Source organism: Passer domesticus, chromosome Z, assembly GCF_036417665.1.
Source record: "Passer domesticus isolate bPasDom1 chromosome Z, bPasDom1.hap1, whole genome shotgun sequence".
NCBI lineage: Eukaryota > Metazoa > Chordata > Aves > Passeriformes > Passeridae > Passer > Passer domesticus.
Window position 1 is genome coordinate 12,049,707 of NC_087512.1, and position 19,212 is coordinate 12,068,918.

Sequence of the window (19,212 nt, forward strand, 5' to 3'; positions counted from 1 at the left end):
ATTTTCATGAAAAATTTCATGTTTGCTTATATCTGTAAACCATCACAGCCATCCCACCACCCTTATAGTTCTTGAAATGTAGCTCATAGCTTTCTGTTACAGAAAGTATCAAAAGCAAGTAAATAAATAAAAACCAACTTTTGATAACAAACTCCTTACAGTTCTCAACTTGAGAAGGACTTATATCATCTATGAGTTACTGTGTCTGGAGGGAAAGAAAACAACTAAACAACCAAAAACCAAAACCAAACCAAAATCAACCAACCAAAAAAACCAAACCATCCAACCATTAAAAGGCAATACAATTTATTATTGAATAATGTGCACAGTGTAATTGGCAGAAAAAGGCTTCTTAACTGTAGCTCCACGCTTTAAATTTCATTCAACATAATTCAGTGTTTTAAATGTAGTCCCGGAGCTAAGACGAGGTTCAAGACAGTTGTCTTGAGTCATTGCTGTTGTCATTGCAGCATCTAGAGCTCACCTACACAAGTCATGCTCTGCAGCTCATGCCTGATGCAGATTCATTAGAAATGAATCATTTCACAAGAGGTACAATCTGAAAGGTTTTAAATAAAAGGACTACCTCAAATCAGTCCTTCTTAAAAAGAGTTTAGGTTTTACCTTCCTTATGTTACTGTGGAACTACATGAAATACATTCCAATAGGTACAAATCCCATTAGCTACAGAATACAATGACTTATTAAAAAATTATTATCGTCTATGTCTCATTAGAGAGATTAAACTTAGGTTTTCTTTGTTGCAAACTTATATTACAGCGGGAAACTACAAATGCAGGTCTTCTGTTTTTAAAATAACAATGCAAATCTCTACCTTCCTTAACAGAGGATAATAATTCAGACAAAAACTATGTTCATTTACTCTGCTACTCTCTGTGCCTTTTTCTCACAGCTGACTTAATTCTGTAAAGGATATATAAAATATAAGTATCAGAAATCATTGAAAGGAAACTTATTTTAGTCCATTCTCTTGCCCAAAGACAAGATCTAAACTGTTCACAGGACCTGTTCTTAAATCTTCAGGCCATCTACTTCAGTATTTAATTATCAAATTGTGAAAATACTGGCTTTATTTTTCTTTTTTTTTCCCTCTAATGCTTAACATAAATCTTTCTCTCTGCAAACTGACCTCTGATTTTGTCTCAGAACAAACAGTGGTGTTTGCCTTCCCGTTTTCAGATACACTTCACATATTTGAACACAAGCCATCCCACCTTTGGTTGTACAGACAGAATTAATTTTATGTTATTTTGTTCATTCATATTTTTGTAAAATTCATTTTGTTCAAGATGTTATGCATATCATGTTTTCCAGCAGCTTGTTCTTACTGTATCATGTTTTGCAGCATATTTTTCTCTGCTGATTCTCAAGTTGTCCAAAATTTTAATGAAATACAGTTGTCAAACCTGAAAAAAAAACCCACTTCATTTTAGTCTTTTTCAGTTTCAAACACAGTGGACATACTACTTCATACATTTTACTGAAGACAGTTTTTTTTAAACATCTAAATATTATGGTTGATTATTGGATTGTATTATGACAATTCTGATGGATACTCAGGACAACTACTAATACTTCTTTGCAAACTTGTAATTTGCTATCCCATGTTTTTTGTTTTGTTATTCCAAGCTTCTTCATTTTGACATATTTCTGTCTTTCATGTTGTTAACATTTTTCTAAGGCATCCTGGGATTTTAATTCCATGTTGATCTTTTACTATGAGATTTTTTTACTAACAGTATTTTTATTTTCATCCCAGAAATCATGAGTTCTATACTTCATTACCACAATCAGTGCTGCTTTTCATCTTCAAATTCTCCCAGAACTCTATACTGACAATTTCCCTTACAGATGCATTTCACCTGTTGTCCTTCTTAAGGTTGAAATAACAAATATAGTCAACACATTCCAAGACCTTGTTAATATTTTGCATCTTGCTATATGCTGGTCTTCTACCGCAGCTCAGCCTAGTCTGAAACTATTTCATCTGCCTCATCACCTTTGCCTGATGTTTCATCCTGACCATAAAAGCACCTTTGTGATTTTTCTCTTTTATCGCCACTATGGATAAAAGATTCTGCAGATTCTGCCACTCAGAGCAAACTTGTGTGCCTCAATATATGGATAATATCTTACTCCTCTTCTTTGACTATCATTCCTAATAAGACTTCATATTCTATATTCATATTTGAATCATGAGACTTAACTACTCCTATGCCAAACAGATGATTTTTGTCTACTTAATTTGTCTTTGTTCTCACTTCACAAGTGGATGTATTACCAACCGGGTTTCCCAATAGTGTAGTATGGGTTTGAATCCTGGTGAATGCATAGCACTGAAATAAATCACCCATGTTAAAAAGGTGTAATTTTAATTACACCTTTTATTCTATTATTAATTAATAGAATTAATTAATTAATATTAATTCTATTAAGGGTAATAGAACTTTTCTAAAAAAAAAAAAGTGTCTGATGCAAATTTTAGAAGCAAAAATTTTCAGCAGCTCAATAATGCTGAGAAGTTGTCCAGCTGTGCTAATATGATTACTACCCTATCACCAAATATTTATCCCAGTGTCAAAGTGTATTTATATTATTATGTTGTTATTGCCTTAGGAAAAAGTATTTTAATTGGTTTTTATACTTGTACTTCTAAATCATACCAGAAAAAAATTAATGGACTGTCTGGAACAATTATAAAGGTTTGCTTACATTTTCATTAAATTTTCCTTAAGATCGTCTACAGACAAACAAGAAAACCTTTTAAGTCCATTGTTCTTTTTGAGGATTCATTTAATTGCTGTCTTAGTAAGATATTTAAGTAATATAATTTAAAATGTGCATTTTCTAGAAAGTGCACCTTGTTTTTTAATATTACTCTAATGTGTTATGTAATTTATTGTATTTATTTTTATGTCTTGTTCAATGAATCATTTGTGAACACTTTAGGAGATAAATAGTATGACTTGGCAATAATAGCACAGTACACAGTACACGTGTTATGTCTGATGCAATAGCTAGTCAGAGTCAGAATAGGGAAACTTAGAAAAAATAAATGGTTGCAGGACTATGAGCAAGAATTTTCTCTGAAAAACCCACATTTCAAGCCATAAAATTCCCTAGCAGGATACACACTTTGGTAGTGAAATAGAAGATAAAGTAGTATGTTGTTATTTATTAGGCCTTTTTTGTTGATCAGATAGAGAGAAATCACACTGTCTGTAGTAGCTACTAAGATGTACAATTTTCAAATAAGCTTTTTTCCTGAGTAAAAGACATAACACATAGTTCTTCCATATTCTGAGGGCTGTTCACCATTGCAGACATGCAGTATGCAAATTAAAATTTTTTACTCCAGCTGAGGCTGTACTTCTCCCACTGAGTGATTTATCTTTACAAGAGAGAAAGCAGTATTTGCACCATTAACCATCCCTGAGACTTTGCTAGGGGAAATTTTCCTCATCATTTTTATATGGTTACAGAAGAGTCTAGGTATGAGAACCATCCTAGATAGAAATACATCTGGGAATGTCCTGGTCATGGACCTTGTATCTGCAGTCTTATCCATTTAGTTTACAACACAGGCCCTAAATAATGCTTTAAGACAGCTGTAAACTGTTTTCACCCTTTGCTGTGAAACTTTCTATCATCAGAACAAATCTGTTATAAATTGTATTAGCAGAAACTGACAAAAATTTAGAAGCGCACATGAATCCTAAAATAGTTTCCGTGGAAGAGTTTGTACCTTTGAAAAAATCTTATAGTGAACAGCAAAGCAACTGCTGGTGCACTAGAACAATTTGTAGAAATAAGATTGGTCTACTAACATGTACAGATTTGTTCTCCAAAATCAAAATAATAACTTGTTAAATGTATTTACTTGTTGGTTCTTTTTTCTTTAATATCTGTATGTGGGTCTTAAAGACCCATGGAAGTCAGATCTCCTTGTCAGTGCAAAAAATAAAATACTCTCCATTTTTAAGGAGAGGTAAGGTAAAAAAATTAAGAGAAAACAGCATAACAAGATAACAGCAAAACTTGTTGTTCTACTCTTCTATTATTTCCCATTCAGTCCTTCTTCCCTTGGCTGCTTATTTAAACTGTAAGCCATTTACAGTGAGGGGGTTGCTTTCTGACTCACTGTCCATATAGATTGCTGGCATTCTGTACTAAAAAGCAACTATTATAAACAACAACATGTATATTTTCTTTCATACAAACACAACTGATTTTTTAACAATCAAGAGTAAGGCTTAGAAAACAGATTCTACACCTCAGAGTAGAATACTGGAAATTTGCTGAGATTAAATAAATGAATGACCCAGATCCCTGGAGTTAAAGCAGAGAATTTGGCAATGCCAACCCCAGCAAGAAGTGTTGAAGAGACAGAAGGGAAGCTTCTGTAAAAGTACTGGAAGGGGTTAAAAATGAGGCAGGAGTGAGCCACTCTAATGTGAATATAGTTCTCATAAAACAGAGCTGAAGGTTTTTAACCAGAAATTTCACATTATATAGCTTCCAGGTAGTTGAAATTGCCAAGTCAAAACACTGTTGGTGAAAAGATTCCAAGCTTTGCACCAACATTGTTCAACAGGTAACAGTGACTGGGTCTGAAGGAAGATATTTCCCTTTCTCAGTGGCCAGTTCAGCAATATCACAGTGACACTAAAACACAGTCATTTTACAGACAGCTCTATCTTTATTCTAATCCTTTTTTTTTGTAATGGAAACATTTACTTTGTCAAGGCTAGCCAAAAGCACTAGTGAAAACTGCTTTGGTTTCAAAATGGAAAAACATAATATGTGTGTTTATCACTGAGGACAGAATATAATCAGTCAATTATCAGATTCTCTTAATTGATTAAGAAAATTATTATGTGTGCAATTGCATGTACTGAGTCTACTTAACAGGGAAATATGATAGGGAAGTTTTTAACTCATCCAAATAGCTACAGAATAGACACTATATAAAGAGAATTAATTCATTGTTGTATTTATGGAATTTGTAAGAATACATTAAAAAAGTACAATACACATTTGCCTATCTTAAAGATGGGGACTCAAACCACATTGCAGAGGAGCTTAAACTCGATTTTAGTCCTGAGTGACAGTATTTCTATTTGTGATAACTACACAACAACAATTCTACATATCACAATGATTAGTAAATTAGATTCTAAATGCCTTTGACTGCCTTGTTCCTCAGTGCATTTCTGTATAAATTTGCATAAAGTCATTACTTTTGTCACTTTAGTTGAATTGATATTACCTGCTTATTTCAAGACAAAACGCTAAATAATTTTTCTTTTTCTCACCTGTAAAACTCCCATACTCCTGCATCACAACAAAACTATCATGAAATAAAATTACTATTATAAAATTTTTCCCAGTATACCTGGAACTACAGCCTAGAAAGCCTCTTGTTCACTGCAAGCAAATTGGTAAAAATTATACTGAAACCTGCAAATAGTAGACACAAGGATAAATAAAAATAATGGACACATGGATAAATAATAATAAAAGGGAAGCATGAACTTGGCTTTCCAGAGTCAGATAATTTCTCACAAATCTCTTGGACCACTCTAGATCAGCTCTTAATTTTCCTATTACATGTAATCTTCATGGATCCAGCTCTAAATACACAGAATGCTCTATATGATTTCTTACATTTCACTAAATATATTTTCAAATGTCAGTTAATTCCTGGCACAAATGAATTTGGCAGAAGACAAACATAATAAAAAGGTGTAAATAATAAAAAAGGTATAAAAATCACTCATTTGCTCAACACTAACAACTTTCTATACTAACTACTTTTTTAATGCTGTTGCTTTACTATTTCTTTAACCTACTTGCTCTACAGTTCATGTTCTTTTTTTGGTTTATTTTTAGAAATCTGGTGTCTAAGACTGTGGTTCCAAAAATTCTTTACTTCATAAACAAAACTCTGAAACATTATTTCTTTCTGGTCTTCATGGGTGTGTCTACATATCTTTTGAATTATTCTTTATCAAACGCAACACTACAGTAAGTAACAAAAATAAAGATAGAAACTGGATGAGAAAGAGAAATTATTGTGAGAACGAGATAGAGCATTAAAAAATGTGGCAAAGACCAATTCAAATTTTTCGGTGTAGGTAGTGAAGTCATTTTTTGATTTGCTAAATTACTCAAAGCAATTTTCTTAGCCCTTCACAAACAAAGGCTTTCCAAATTAACTTTATTATTCAATGTTCCTATTTTCCATTTGCTGTATTTTCATGGCTGCAGTCTGCATCTCAGATAAGCCACACATTTTTTGAAGAATCAGGCCTGGAGAGTAAGCACTGAGATAGCATGCAGAGGATCAGAGAAAGAAGCATGGAAACCACTGGGGAGCAAGAACTGTGGAGGAATTACTTTGCAACCAGTCCAACTTATAAAATTGTTAATTTTATAATATTTGTTAATTTATAATTGTTATTTTAAAAAACTCGAAGTCTCACCAGTGAGAAAGAAGTGTGAGGCTTTAAATTGCTATCAGTTACGTGTCATATGCACCATTATTTTCCCACAGCCTTTACCATCCAGCTGCCTAAAGTTTATATCATGTATTTTTGATACATCTACCTACTTGTGTTTCCAAATATGTCCACAGCTTCAACTTCTGCTGCTATCTTTACAAATGAAAAACAGTTCTACAGACATGCCTCTGATATAACTAAGATCTTCCACAGAATCATTCATGGTGTACGGATTGATAGATTGCTATGTGCTGAATTAAACCACTGTTTTTGAGTTAGACAAAATACTCATGCCATTTAGAATGTCACATTTCTGAAACACATATTCCTCCAAAGCGTCCCAATAAATTGTGCACATTCATTGAGGGACTCGAATACTTCCTCTCTCTTTGGAAAATCCAACCTTCTTTAAAATCTTACCAGAGTCTTTACTTTTTACAAAACAACAAAGAAGGTTGTTTGAAAGTATTTTCACAAGACTATTCATGAGTGGAAAGGTGAACCCGCAGGAGGTGAACCTGCTGCTCTAGGAACAGGGAAACCAGAGATGCTCCTGTATCACCATCTAGTGGAGAAGAGCCCTACTGCCCATTATACAGCTCCCGAGCTCCGTGAGTGTGAGAGCGGGTTCCTGACTGAACCTCAACTGATGGATTGCACACTACCTGCTTTAGCTAGATCTTTATGCCCAGAGATCAACTAACTTCCAGATAGGAGGCTGGAACTTACACCAAAGCATGTTCAAAGTAACAGCCTAAGAGCTCTGGATACCTTACCTTTTTTAACCTCTTGCCTCCTTGGACCAAAACATTCAGCATATTTTTTTGAGTATCATAAATGTCATGTTTGGAGGTGAAAAACTAGAAACTGTTCTCTAACTGTCATTTGGAGTAAAGACTCATTGCAAATAATGGGTTTCTTGCAAATTAATCAGTCACCAAGTTGGCCTAATTATTTTAGGGAAGTAAAACAACTGAGCACAATTTACACAACTGAAACGAGGACAAGAAGGCACTACCAGAAAAATCATGTCTATGGGGTAAGCATTCAAAGAACAGAGAAAGACTTCTAACACTTATAATCCTTTCTTGTAACATTCAAGCAGTAACTCTAATGCAGTAGTAAGGGAAATAGTAAGGGAAAAATTTGATTCCAATACAAATTTTACATCCAGTGAGGCTAATATTTAAAAGCTATATTGATATTTTCAGTGACATTAGAGAGATATGGTAACTGTTCTCAAAATTTCACTGGGGCAGAGGTATCATAGTATATGTACTTCCAATAGACTTCAGCTATTAAATAGCGTCATTTTTATCTTCACAGATCAATGTAGCATTCTAGCTTTGTTTTTTGTTGTTTTTTTTCCCTGACCTGTGTATTTTCACACCTGAATACATTCACAGAACCACAGAATGGGTCAGGTTGGAAGGGCCCATAGTGCATCATCTAGTCCAACATGCCTGCTCACGCAGGACACATGGTGTAGGATTGTATCCAGGCTTGGATATCTCAGGTGAGGGAGACTCCACAACCTCTCTGGGCAACCTGTTCCAGCGCTTGGTCACTGCACAGTAAAGAAGTTCTGTCTCATGCTCAAGTAGAACTTCCTGGGCACCGCCACAAGCAAAGACCCCAAACCAAACAAACAACAAAACACAAAATCCAAAGAATTGTAGCCATCTTGCAAGATTGTGGTGTTAGAGTAAAAAGCACATTTCTACCTAGAGAGGGATCAGGACGTCAACAGAATCAAACTCCACTTCAAAAGTTCCCAATACTCACAACACTTTGTGGTATGAAAGGGAAAGCCCTACATTTGATTGAAGACAAACAAACAACAAAATTCACTAGCTGAGTACAACTTTACACTTTTTTTTGAGAACTCATCCAACTCTAAGCAAAACCAGACATTACTCACTTGCAATGTTTTAAACAAAATCTTGCATTTTATTGCTGTTATTTTGCAAAATTAGTTTTCCTTCTACTTTCACTTTCAGACTGTGTTTGCAGTTGTACACCATGTGTGCTTGCTAGATTAGATAGCCAGGCCTGATGTTGAAACATAAACTGAAAGTGCAAAACATTTTTCAGAGAAGAAGTTATGCAGCAGCAATAAATTTAAACATTCTAATGTCTAGTATGTTAAAGGAAAATATGATATCAATATACATGATTTGTCAGACACCAGCACAAGTAACTCACCTTTCTTGGCCTTAAGCAGACAATGAACTCAAATTTGTAGATCCAGTCATATGACTTGAGAGGTTTCTAGAAAAAGCTCTCCTTCACTCATGCAAGTTGCAGAAGTTTTTCTTCCAGAAGTCTTTCCACATGTTCCTGGCTACCAATGAATGAAGGCCTAATAATTAATAACTTGGATTAACTTTATAAATTGGAGTAAAATCATGAACCGCAATTCCTCTTGCATTTACTTTAAGCTATATTCCCTCCCTTCTTCCTAAAAAATGTAAATGGCTCTTGCTATACAGCTCAGTATGGTTCAGGCCATTATCCTGTGAGAATCAGAGAATAAAAGGGAAAGGAAGGAAAATGCATGGTTCTAATAAGGAATATTGACCTGGAAAATTTGTCAAAGATGGAACATACTGAATTTGATTGCAGGCATCAACATCTGTGTAAACACCACAGGGATCCAGTACTGTGACCCTAGGAGATAATGTGAGGAAGAGAAATAGAATTTCTAGTATTTAATATGGCAATAGACTGAGGAGTCTAAAAACTGATGCGGGAGCTCAGCACATCACTCCGGATGTCCAGAGCTACTGAGAGAACCTTTGGGGGGCTCGGAGGTCTTGGAATGTTGCCAAAAGTGTCTGGTGGCTTGACTTTGGCCCTTCCTCATTCTCCTGTGTATGAGGAAATGAGAAACCTTTGGGTTTGAATGGTGCAGGAATGATATATTCACAAGGTGAAACATAGATTTCAGAGTTTTGGTACAGGGGGGTTATGGAGAAAAGATGGAGGAATCAGGGTGTGTTCCCAGGTTCTTCTTTCTTTTTCTTGTCATCCATTTTCTGTGGTGATGTTGGCACTTGTGGATTGGTTCATGGACAAGGTGCACTTGTTAGTAAGGATGAAAAGTATTGGGAATGAAAGGTAAATATATTACACGTAGTTTTCACTACAGAAGACACAGCTGTCCCGTGGGCGGGGGAGAGTGCATTGGGCTATCTTGCTGATCAGACCTCGGCTGGGCAGACAGAAAACTTTGTAGATAAGAAATAGTAAACAAAATCGAAGGCCGAAAACTTGAGAGTCCAGATTCGTCCTTTGAAGCGTGGCCTGCCCAGAACCACCTTATCCGTATCGGGGCAGAGACAAGAAACAGCGAACCCCAATAATTGAGAAGAAGATGATAGGGTTTTTGACATATTTTTAGTTTGTTTAACAAAAATTTTTTGGGGGATTGAATTGCCACTAGAAGTTATGGAGAAGCAGGAACAGAGAAATAAGGAATAGTAAAGAAAAAAAGACAAAACATGGAAATTTCAGCTAAATGACCCATTGCACTACATTATTTTAAAACATAAGTAGAAAATTTACAATTTTGTTTAATCTCCCAGCAACTGCAGTTGGGAAAGACTGTAAGTCAAAACCCCATCCCATCTTATCATAGACGTTTAAGTTGGAATTGGAATTTCCATTAAATTGGAAAAGTCAGGTTGGGACCCCAGCACTCAGGGTCAGGACACCTCATTTTCTCCAGTTATTCCTGAACAGAACACCTTCTGAGAGGTGACTGGTAGAAAAGATGTATGCTAATGTCTTTACAAACAATTCTATGGGTGAAGGAATGGGTGTTAACATCTTAGAAATGAGCCTTAATATCTCTACTGACTTCAAGCTGAAGGTTTGTTACAGATCCCAGACAGCTTGACAAACAGGCAAGGGTCTGTGCAAGCCTCAACTTCCGAACTTTGAGGTAAAATGACAGGTTCAAGGGGGAATATATGGTAGATAGTTCGGGAAGGCTGTACCTTCCTAGTACCTCAGCCAGTGGGGGAAGCAAGGGCAACATACGGCCGAGAGCTCAGGATAAAAGGAGACCACATCCTCTAAAACCGAGAGAGAGAATCCCCGCAGGCATGTGTCCGGGTGGACCGTCTGCAATTATGCGAATAAAGTTGCAGGACTCCTCCGTCTCAGTTGTGGACGCCGGCTTTCCACAGCGTGGTTGTCCTGCGCCCACCGGAGGAAAGCAGAAAGCAGCCGCTCCGTCTGCAGGGACGGGGACAATGCTCACCTGGGGACAGCTAGGCGCCGTCCCCACAGGGTCTACAAAATTCTCCACTGGGAATCATAGAAACAAACAAACCAGCAAACAGACAAAAAAGACAATACCCCCCCCCCCCCCCCCCGCCGCCTCCAATTTACCAATCACTATTTAAACACTGTCACACGTTTCCACAACACTGCGAATAAGACTGTTGGAAGAGTTTATCAGAGGGCATTTAAGGCCGTTTTGCGGGTGGGGGGGGTCGCTGCCGCCGCTTCACACCTCCCGTATGAAGTGTGCTCACTACCCCGACCTGTCCGCGGTGCTCCAGCGCAGCAGACCCCGCGGCAGGATCCCACTCCGCCTCCGCCATGCAGATTCTTCGGGATCGGCAGGAAAGGGGTTAAACGAAGGAGCCTCGGCGCCTGGAACACGGCGGACTGTTCCATTACCTCGAGAGGGGAGAGCCACTTACACATTGCTAATTTTTCGCTGTCCGATAATGTTAAGACTCGAAAAGTAAAGCTATAAGCAGTGGTTATAAAGCATGACAAGCAGGTCTGTGAGATAAAACAGGAGAACCTGAAGTAAAATCTTGAGGGCACCTCCGTCTTTTCTCCTGCGTGGGCAAGTTGCGCTCAGCCCGGTCTGAGGGAGGAGGCGAGGCGGCACCCCGGTAGCGTGTTTGGGGCTCGCAGGGCGCTTTAGGAGTTTTAGTTTTTAATTTGTCCTTTCAGCATCGCTAGCGCTTTCCTCTTCCCTGGCTGCTTGTAACAGGCCTTGTTTGCCTAACCGGGACTGGGAGGAGAGGAGGAAGGGCGGGCAGGGGAGCGGTGACGGCAGGAGGGTTCTGAGGTGACAAAGGCGCGGGAAGCGGCCGGAGCAGCCCGGGTGCTGCTCGGTCAGGGGGTCAGTGGCTTTCTTTAGCTCAAATAATTATAGAATCGGTCGTGCCGAGCCCAGTGGAAGAGATGTGACAAACAGGTTTGGGAGTCCTGAGCATAAACGAGAGTAACTCGGCCGGATTTCACGGGCGGTGCTGGAGAGCCGGGGCTGAGATCCGCCCCAGGCGTTCGGGGACAGGCGGAAGGCGTCCTCAGACATCTGCTCACACCAGCGTTTGGGAGTGTCTTAGAGAGACATTAGTCTTAGAGACGTGTGTTCTTTAGAATGATTGACTTAATATGTCAGTATTGAGAAAAAAAAAAAAAGTGGTTTGTTTTGGGGTTTTTTTGTTTTTTGTTTTTACTATTAATGGTAAGAATTAAGAAAGTTAGGAACTGGGTTCTTAGATCTGCGCCTTGACAGGAAGAAACAGGGTGCTTCAAGTCTTATGAAGGAGTTGGTTTAAAAACAGCTATTAGTGATAGAGAGCCTTCCATCATACTAAAAATATTTCTGTGGAATCATAAGCATGGGCAGTGCTTCCCAGGCAACTATAAAATGCCAAGCCCACTTCCTTTGAGAAACTCTGAAACTTAAAAGCAGATCAAAACCACACAGTATTAACCAATTTAGAGCTTACAATGAGGGAATAGAAGGGGCATTGTCTTCGAGAAGCAAAATTAATTTTTCTTTACATATTTTATTCTGTATTATTTATAAGAAGATTTCTTGTCTGCCTAATTATTCTTCAGTACCAGCTGAGCGGTATTGTTTCAGTAATACTGTGGTAACATTGTATAGATGGAGAATCCACATATCTCAGAGAAATGTAGGAGAGATTGAACTACATTACCTGGGTCCCTCTGGGGTGCAACAGTGAAACAGCACCGGCAAGCGTGCTTTAATCATTATTCCTGCACTGGCTTTTTTCGTGGCTAAATAAGGATCTCAGTGCACTAGACTAGCAATCCAGAATCATTCCTGAGTTCTACATTATGAAAAATAGCGTTTAATTTACAAAGTTGCAGTATGTTTTTGCAATCAAAGTGAAGTGTATATGCTGGAGAAAACCTATTGGACTAAAAGTACTGTAAATTTTTGCTTGGCACATAGAGAGTTCTAAGAGGTTATCCTTAAAATTTCTGCCTCCCCTCCAAAATTCCTAGGGGCAATAATTAAATATTATTCTACAGCTACCTAAACATGTAGTTGTATTCCTATAGCCAGGTTATTACAGCTCTATAACTTCCCAGAAATTACATGTGAAATTTTCTATTTCAGGCATTTTGACAGCAGTAAATAGCATTTTGAATGAAATTTTTGGGAACTGGACAGATTATATCTATTACATGTGAAGAACACCAGCCATAAAGAAGTCTCATATAGACATCTCTGAACTGCTTTTAGAAGAGGGTAAAGCTGGTAGAGGCCTGGTAAGAAAATCTTCATTTAAATATACACAATTTTATTGTTGGGAGGGAAGATTATTCAAGGAGTGAGAAGGAGGAAGAAGGTATAACTGCTAAAGTTAAGTTTGGTAGCTCTTGAATGTTCAGCTTTTACATGGTTTTATACTAACTTCATAACACCATGAAGGTCGCAGGAATGTGTGCGATATGTAACACAATGTCCATCATAATGAAACAAAGCCTCACAGCCAGGCCATCAGACATGTATGAGACACTCCTTCCCCCATAGACCATGTTATATATTTGAGTTAATCTTCAACAGTAAAGGAATACCAAGGATTTTTCTCACTTTTCAAGTTCTAGATGGTATTTATGAGAAGATATAAAAAACAGGGGGGTGATAAGGATATCATGACTACCTGTAAGATAAAATATACTTCCCAATAAAATTCAGATGGACTATGAAAAAACTCGTTTACCTTTATAAATCTAGTTTGTAAAACCAAAAGAAACTCCCTAAATGTCTGTCTATCACTAATTTTTAGATGACCAATTTTTCATGAAATTTAATTCTTAAGGAAAGCTGAGACATGGGTAACATCTCTACTTGGCATGCCCCTAGGCTGGACAGTTAACTTCAGTACTTCTGAAGTTTATGAGGCAACATCCACGTTTAGCAGTATGCAAAGTTGTTTGTAGACAATAATAAACACAGCAGAACATTTACATTTTAAATTTTGAAAAAATGCAGTCACTAGTCTAAATTAAACTTGGTGTGAAAAAAATTTAGAAAAGGAAAGATCATATTTTTAGTTCTGCACATATATAACAATTTTTGTGACAGTTTATCATGTAAGTACTTTTTGTGCTTTTCTATAATTTAAACAGAAATTTGTAGCATGGCTTTTGCAAATAATCTCTTTGCCAGCAGATTATCCCTTATTTGACTGAATTTTTTATCCAAACATTATTCAATCAGAAATTGCTTTTCTACACTATTAAAATGGCATATCCACCAAAGTCAGTTTTTCATTCACTCATTCTTTGGGCATTTTGCTATTCTGTAAACATGATTTATAAGAAAAAAAATAAACCCAGTAAGATAATTTGTTATAGAGACATCCTCTTTTTAAGTTAGTGATTCTTTAAGTGAAGCAGATAGAGGTTCACATCATGGATTATTTTGCCAATGAAGAAAAATCAAAATAGGAAAATAAAATAAGGACTTTTATATGCTGCCTCTAACCTTTGGGAGCAAGTAAGAAGGAAACAATCCAAAACGTTAGGGAAAACACAGCCTAGTGGCAGAGAAAAGATAAACATTGCCCAAGGAAATGCAGGAGGAAAAAAGCACTTTAACTAGAGGAGAGTAATCACTAGTGTAGCCTGGAATAAACAAAAGACTTTTAATCTTAAGTCTGGAAAAGAGGGGAAACAGCAATAGAATATATGAAAGTAATGAATAAGTTTAGGAAAAAGTCTAGTGAATGAAAGTATATAAAGTATTTTGTGGTGAGTATGCACATATTTTCCTGGCAGGGAAATGCATATTTTGAAAGCTGCCAGGTTATTGTAATTTATGGATCTATTTAGAAAGCAATTGACTTGAAAATTGGCAGTGTATTCTTAGTTAATTTGACTTGGTTAGTGCAGTGTCTCTGGTCAGAAAAAATAGATGGCATTAGATGTTTTGATGCACTCTATTTATAAAGATTGTGTGTACATTCTTTTCCTCTGAAACCATGTGAATGTTTCACTCAAAGTCTCAGCTCCTTTTTGGTTGATAGTCATCTTGAATCTCTCTTGCTCTGCTTTTCTTACAGCTACATTCCCAGCGATTGCTCAGGCCTGTATATGGGTATCTGTGTCTTCTCTGCATCAATTTCTATGGCATTTTATATCTCTTTTTCTCACACATGCCTATCCCCAAATATCCAACAAAACATGTGCCAACCACATGTGTCTTTGGTTTTGGTGGGGACATGCACCCATGTTCTTGTGGAAACTGGTTCTTTTTTTCAGAAAGTTAAACTACTTCTAACATTGATTTTGAAGAGCACTGCCTATGAGAATTAGCTGTAATTGTTTTATCTAACAGCGATTTTATGGATAACAGACCATGTTAATAAATTGAACCCAGCATGGAAAACAATACTATCAGTAGCACAGGTGTACAGATCACAGCCTCCTCAGGAGAGTCACTGTATCATTTTTTATATGAGTACGTGCACTGGAATGCAATCAACAGTAGAGAAAGTTGGCAAACCTACAAAATGTACAATAATAATTCAAAACTACAAATTAACAATGCTGTGTATGCTAGTGGTCTTTCATTATCATTACAATTTTAAAATTACTTCCACTTACCTATAAGCTTTAAGGAAACTGATTATGCTTAGTGTGTTATTTCTCCAAACGTATACCTTTGAGACAAAAATTTTCTGTGGTGAATTTATCTTTTAATAGATGGATTATGTTTAAGAAACCTGAGGAAGTTGAACAGTATTTTAAAATAGTGGGAGGATAAATACAGAAATGTAAACATCAAAACCAGGAATTTAAATACATCATGATCCAGAAAAGGACATTTTTCATAAATAGATCATTTTGATGTGATTTTTAAGCTGCATCATCTAGCCAGAGACATATATTTGCATTTAATTTGAGCTTCTCCAGGTCAACAGCTCAAGTTTCTCGACCACTTATTGTTCCTGTCAATAGTTTAAACAAAAATTTTAAAAAGGATTGTGCTTCAGAATGCACAGTATTGCAAGTTTGTGTGAAAGTAAATAAATTATAAATTTATACTGCTTTCTGGTTCACTAATGGAGCATCCACACATCTTCTAAAGTCCTGACAAAGTAGATACAGTGCCATTTGTCCCTGTGGCTATGCTGAAAAGCAAATTTCCAGCACATATCCAGCTACATAAAAAAAAAGAAAAAAAATAAGAAAATAAAAGTTATAAATTGAATACTCAGCATTCAGAAAATAACAGATTATGTTTTATTTATCTTTACTCCTTTTCCATTCTTATCTTAAAATCAATAAATTACACCTCAGAAGTAATTTTCATTACAAATTGATGTTGACAGCCATAACCCAAAGGAGTGCAAAAGTTACTTGTGCTTATTTCATCTTATTGCACTATATGTTTTCTCCTCCCAATCTCACTGTGATATCCTTTTGTAAAGGCCACAGGAAGTCTAAACCAAGAGGGACGTCTGCTACAGGTTAGAAGTCTGGTTCAGACACTGTATAGGACTCTTTAAAATGTCTTCATATGAACAAATATTTCAACTGATACCCAAATTTCAATCAATTTTCTTTTATCAGGTTTCTGGATAAAGTCATTAATTACTTGAATAATGAAATAATTAGAAATGTGAATGTGATTTATCTCTAGATGGGGAACTACAGTTTCTTCTTACCTTTTGCCAAGTCAGATTGCCTTAGGTGTGTCTATAAAATGCAACATAAATGGAACACGCATGGACATTGGAAATAATCTGTCTGAAAATTGCATATTAAAGTGTTCGAACAGACCTTGGCACAAGCTCAAAGCATGCCAGCTTGCACTTTCCCAGACAATTCCTGTGCACAATTTAGGCATTAGTGTTAGTCATGAACCATTCTCAACAGGCAAAACATGCATGTGACTATCCTGGGTAAAACATGAAACATTAGGTGGTTACAAGCTCCAATGCCAGAGAACAGTCCCAGCCATGTTTAACCTCATAGTTATATGTAGCCATTTCATGCTTTGGCTGAGGATAATTAACACTTCTGAAGAATCACAAAGTTCTCTATTCCAAGGAAGCAGTTTTTAAAGGCCTGAGCCCAAGACACTTTTATTTAACATACACTATATATAGATAAGCATATCTCTGTTTTAAATCTTCTTTTTTTTCTGGCAAGTTCATTAAAAATGGAATCACAAGGCATGTTACGATATTCTCAATTATTTTTAATGCATAAAAGTATGACTTTCTGAATACAGAGCTGAATACAACAGCCCTTACGGCCAATTTTTAACTTATGTCTTTTGCCAGAAGATGAATGTCCACATTTATTTGCTGGCCTCTGAAGCAAATTGATTGAGCCTTACTTCTTAAAAAGTGGAGAAAGTTAAAAAAAAAAGCCTGAATGTTTTTATATTTCTGTCTTAAAGTTTTCCATAGTGGGACTCAACAACAGTCTTGTAGGAAATTTAACAGTATTTCTTATGTGGCTAACATGACAGTAAGTTGTCCTCCCAGTGCCTAGACAAACCAAGACAATTGAGAGGATAGAGTTATAGAATGCTCAAATTAAGAACAAAAAACCAACCCACCCCCCCAACCCCCCCCTTCTAAAAGCCCACCAAAACCAACCAAACAACAACACCAAAAAAAACCAAACAAAAAAAACCAACATACCACCACAAAAATTATGGGAGCATTCCATTCTGAAGTTCAGCAACAGTGAGAAAAGAGCCTAAAGAATATCATTGTCAATGTGTAACTGATCGTTTATCTTCCCTCAAAAATCAGCTGCTGTTAGGCTTGTTTTTATGGCCCTGTTATAACAATTCTAGGACAGTCTACTTTTCCAGCAGTCTATCATTGGCCTTTTTTCAATTATAAAATGTGTCTTATTATTATGTATGTTTTAAAGTCTAAATTACATGTTTTAATTGTCTTTGACTTTATTCAGAATCTCTAATGCTTTGCATAATCAAGAGTTTACTTTAACATTCAAATGAAAGTACCAGAGTTTTGTCTTGTCATTTTTTCTCCATAGAAACATTATGGTACATTTTAATATATATGCCTGCCATAGAATTCATACAGTTTACAAACAGAAGCTCATTCTTAACATGGTCGAGATAATGCAAGTTTGTCACTTAAAATGAAAAAGTACCATTTAATTTCATATTAAATTCTTGTTAGTCAATTAAGCTAAATAATTAGAAGAAGGAAAAAATATAACTTCCATCTGGCTTAGCAGGAAAAATAAATACAAATCTGTAGTCTCCATGAAGTTGTAAACTTAAAGCAAGTAACCATACAAATATTTGGCTCCTCAGGCTTCTTTGGCTTTTTCTTTAACCTGTACCACTGTGAGTTTCATATTTAGGTTGCTTACTTTCCACAGTGAATTAGTTCCCCAGTCAATTAGTTATATGGTTAAATTTGTTCCTGTGAACAAAAGGCAATGCAAAGAACATGACTTTGTATTACTTGTCATACTGCATACATTATTGAATTCTTCCTAATCATTGTGTGGTCCAGCCTTGACACCAGATTCTAAATAGAGTACTTAAATTTAGGATGATAGCTAATGATTGTGTAACTGTATTGAGATAACAAGCTAGCACTTTTTATAGGAAAGTTCTTTCCAATTATTGAAAGAGTATATAAAATAAACAGTCACAATTAAAAAAACTATTTTAATGACATGTCCTAATTATTTTAAAAATCTACCTAGAAATACATATACTGTAATATGGGTAATATACATACCTGTAAATTACTAGGAGGTAAACAGAATGCAGAATGTTTGTGCATCACATAACGATTTAAAATGACAGGTAAACAACTTAAAATGACAGATACTTGAATGTTACACCAGCCCTTAAAGAGACAAAAATGGTAAAAACCAATGCATTTTTCATTAATTCTACAGAAAAAATAAAATCAAATTACAACAATCATATCTAAGAAAACATTGGTGCCAGGTGTATTTTTAGTCCAGTATTACATGCTCTCCATAATTTATGAAGCTGAATAACAACGTGTAGCAGTCAGGGAAGTTAACATCACAGTGAAGAGGGCAAAAGAGGTCCCTTCTCTACTTTCAGCAATACTATCTTTGCATTTATGCTTATCTCAGTACACAGCAACAGCAGTTGTAAACAGCAGCAAGAGACATACTTACAGCTTTCCATATATTTTGAGAAAATTGGTTGAGTACTTTCTCCATGAAGATCCTTAATTCCTTCCTTTTGAATTAAGATTTGCTTTGAAGAACAAAAAATGAGTCTGAGAATAACAGACTGGATAAATAACTTAAATTTATGGGAACTCAGTCATTTGTTTTGGGCAAATGCATCTTTTGACATCAAAGGGAGCAGGATCAGGTTCTAAAGCTTTATCCTGAAACTTGCAGTTCA

The 19,212-nt window shown here is 36.2% G+C and overlaps 1 protein-coding gene and 1 long non-coding RNA gene across 5 annotated transcripts in view; one reads left to right on the top strand and one right to left on the bottom strand.

The window, feature by feature from the left end:
• Nucleotides 1–289: 289 nt before the first annotated feature.
• LOC135290191 (uncharacterized) lies at nt 290–11,630 on the bottom strand. The gene is made up of 3 exons (XR_010352899.1): nt 11,078–11,630; nt 8,730–8,868; nt 290–1,427 (listed from the first exon to the last, which is right to left on the bottom strand). It is a non-coding gene; the product is annotated as an uncharacterized LOC135290191 (long non-coding RNA).
• NIPBL (NIPBL cohesin loading factor) overlaps nt 11,402–19,212 on the top strand; it is a 156,753-nt gene continuing 148,942 nt past the window's right edge. For all 4 annotated transcript variants that reach the window (XM_064404069.1, XM_064404074.1, XM_064404073.1 and 1 more), the window contains exons 1-2: nt 11,402–11,440; nt 12,931–13,082. The gene's annotated coding sequence lies outside the window, so the exon portion shown is untranslated. The remainder of the gene's footprint in view (nt 11,441–12,930; nt 13,083–19,212) is intronic.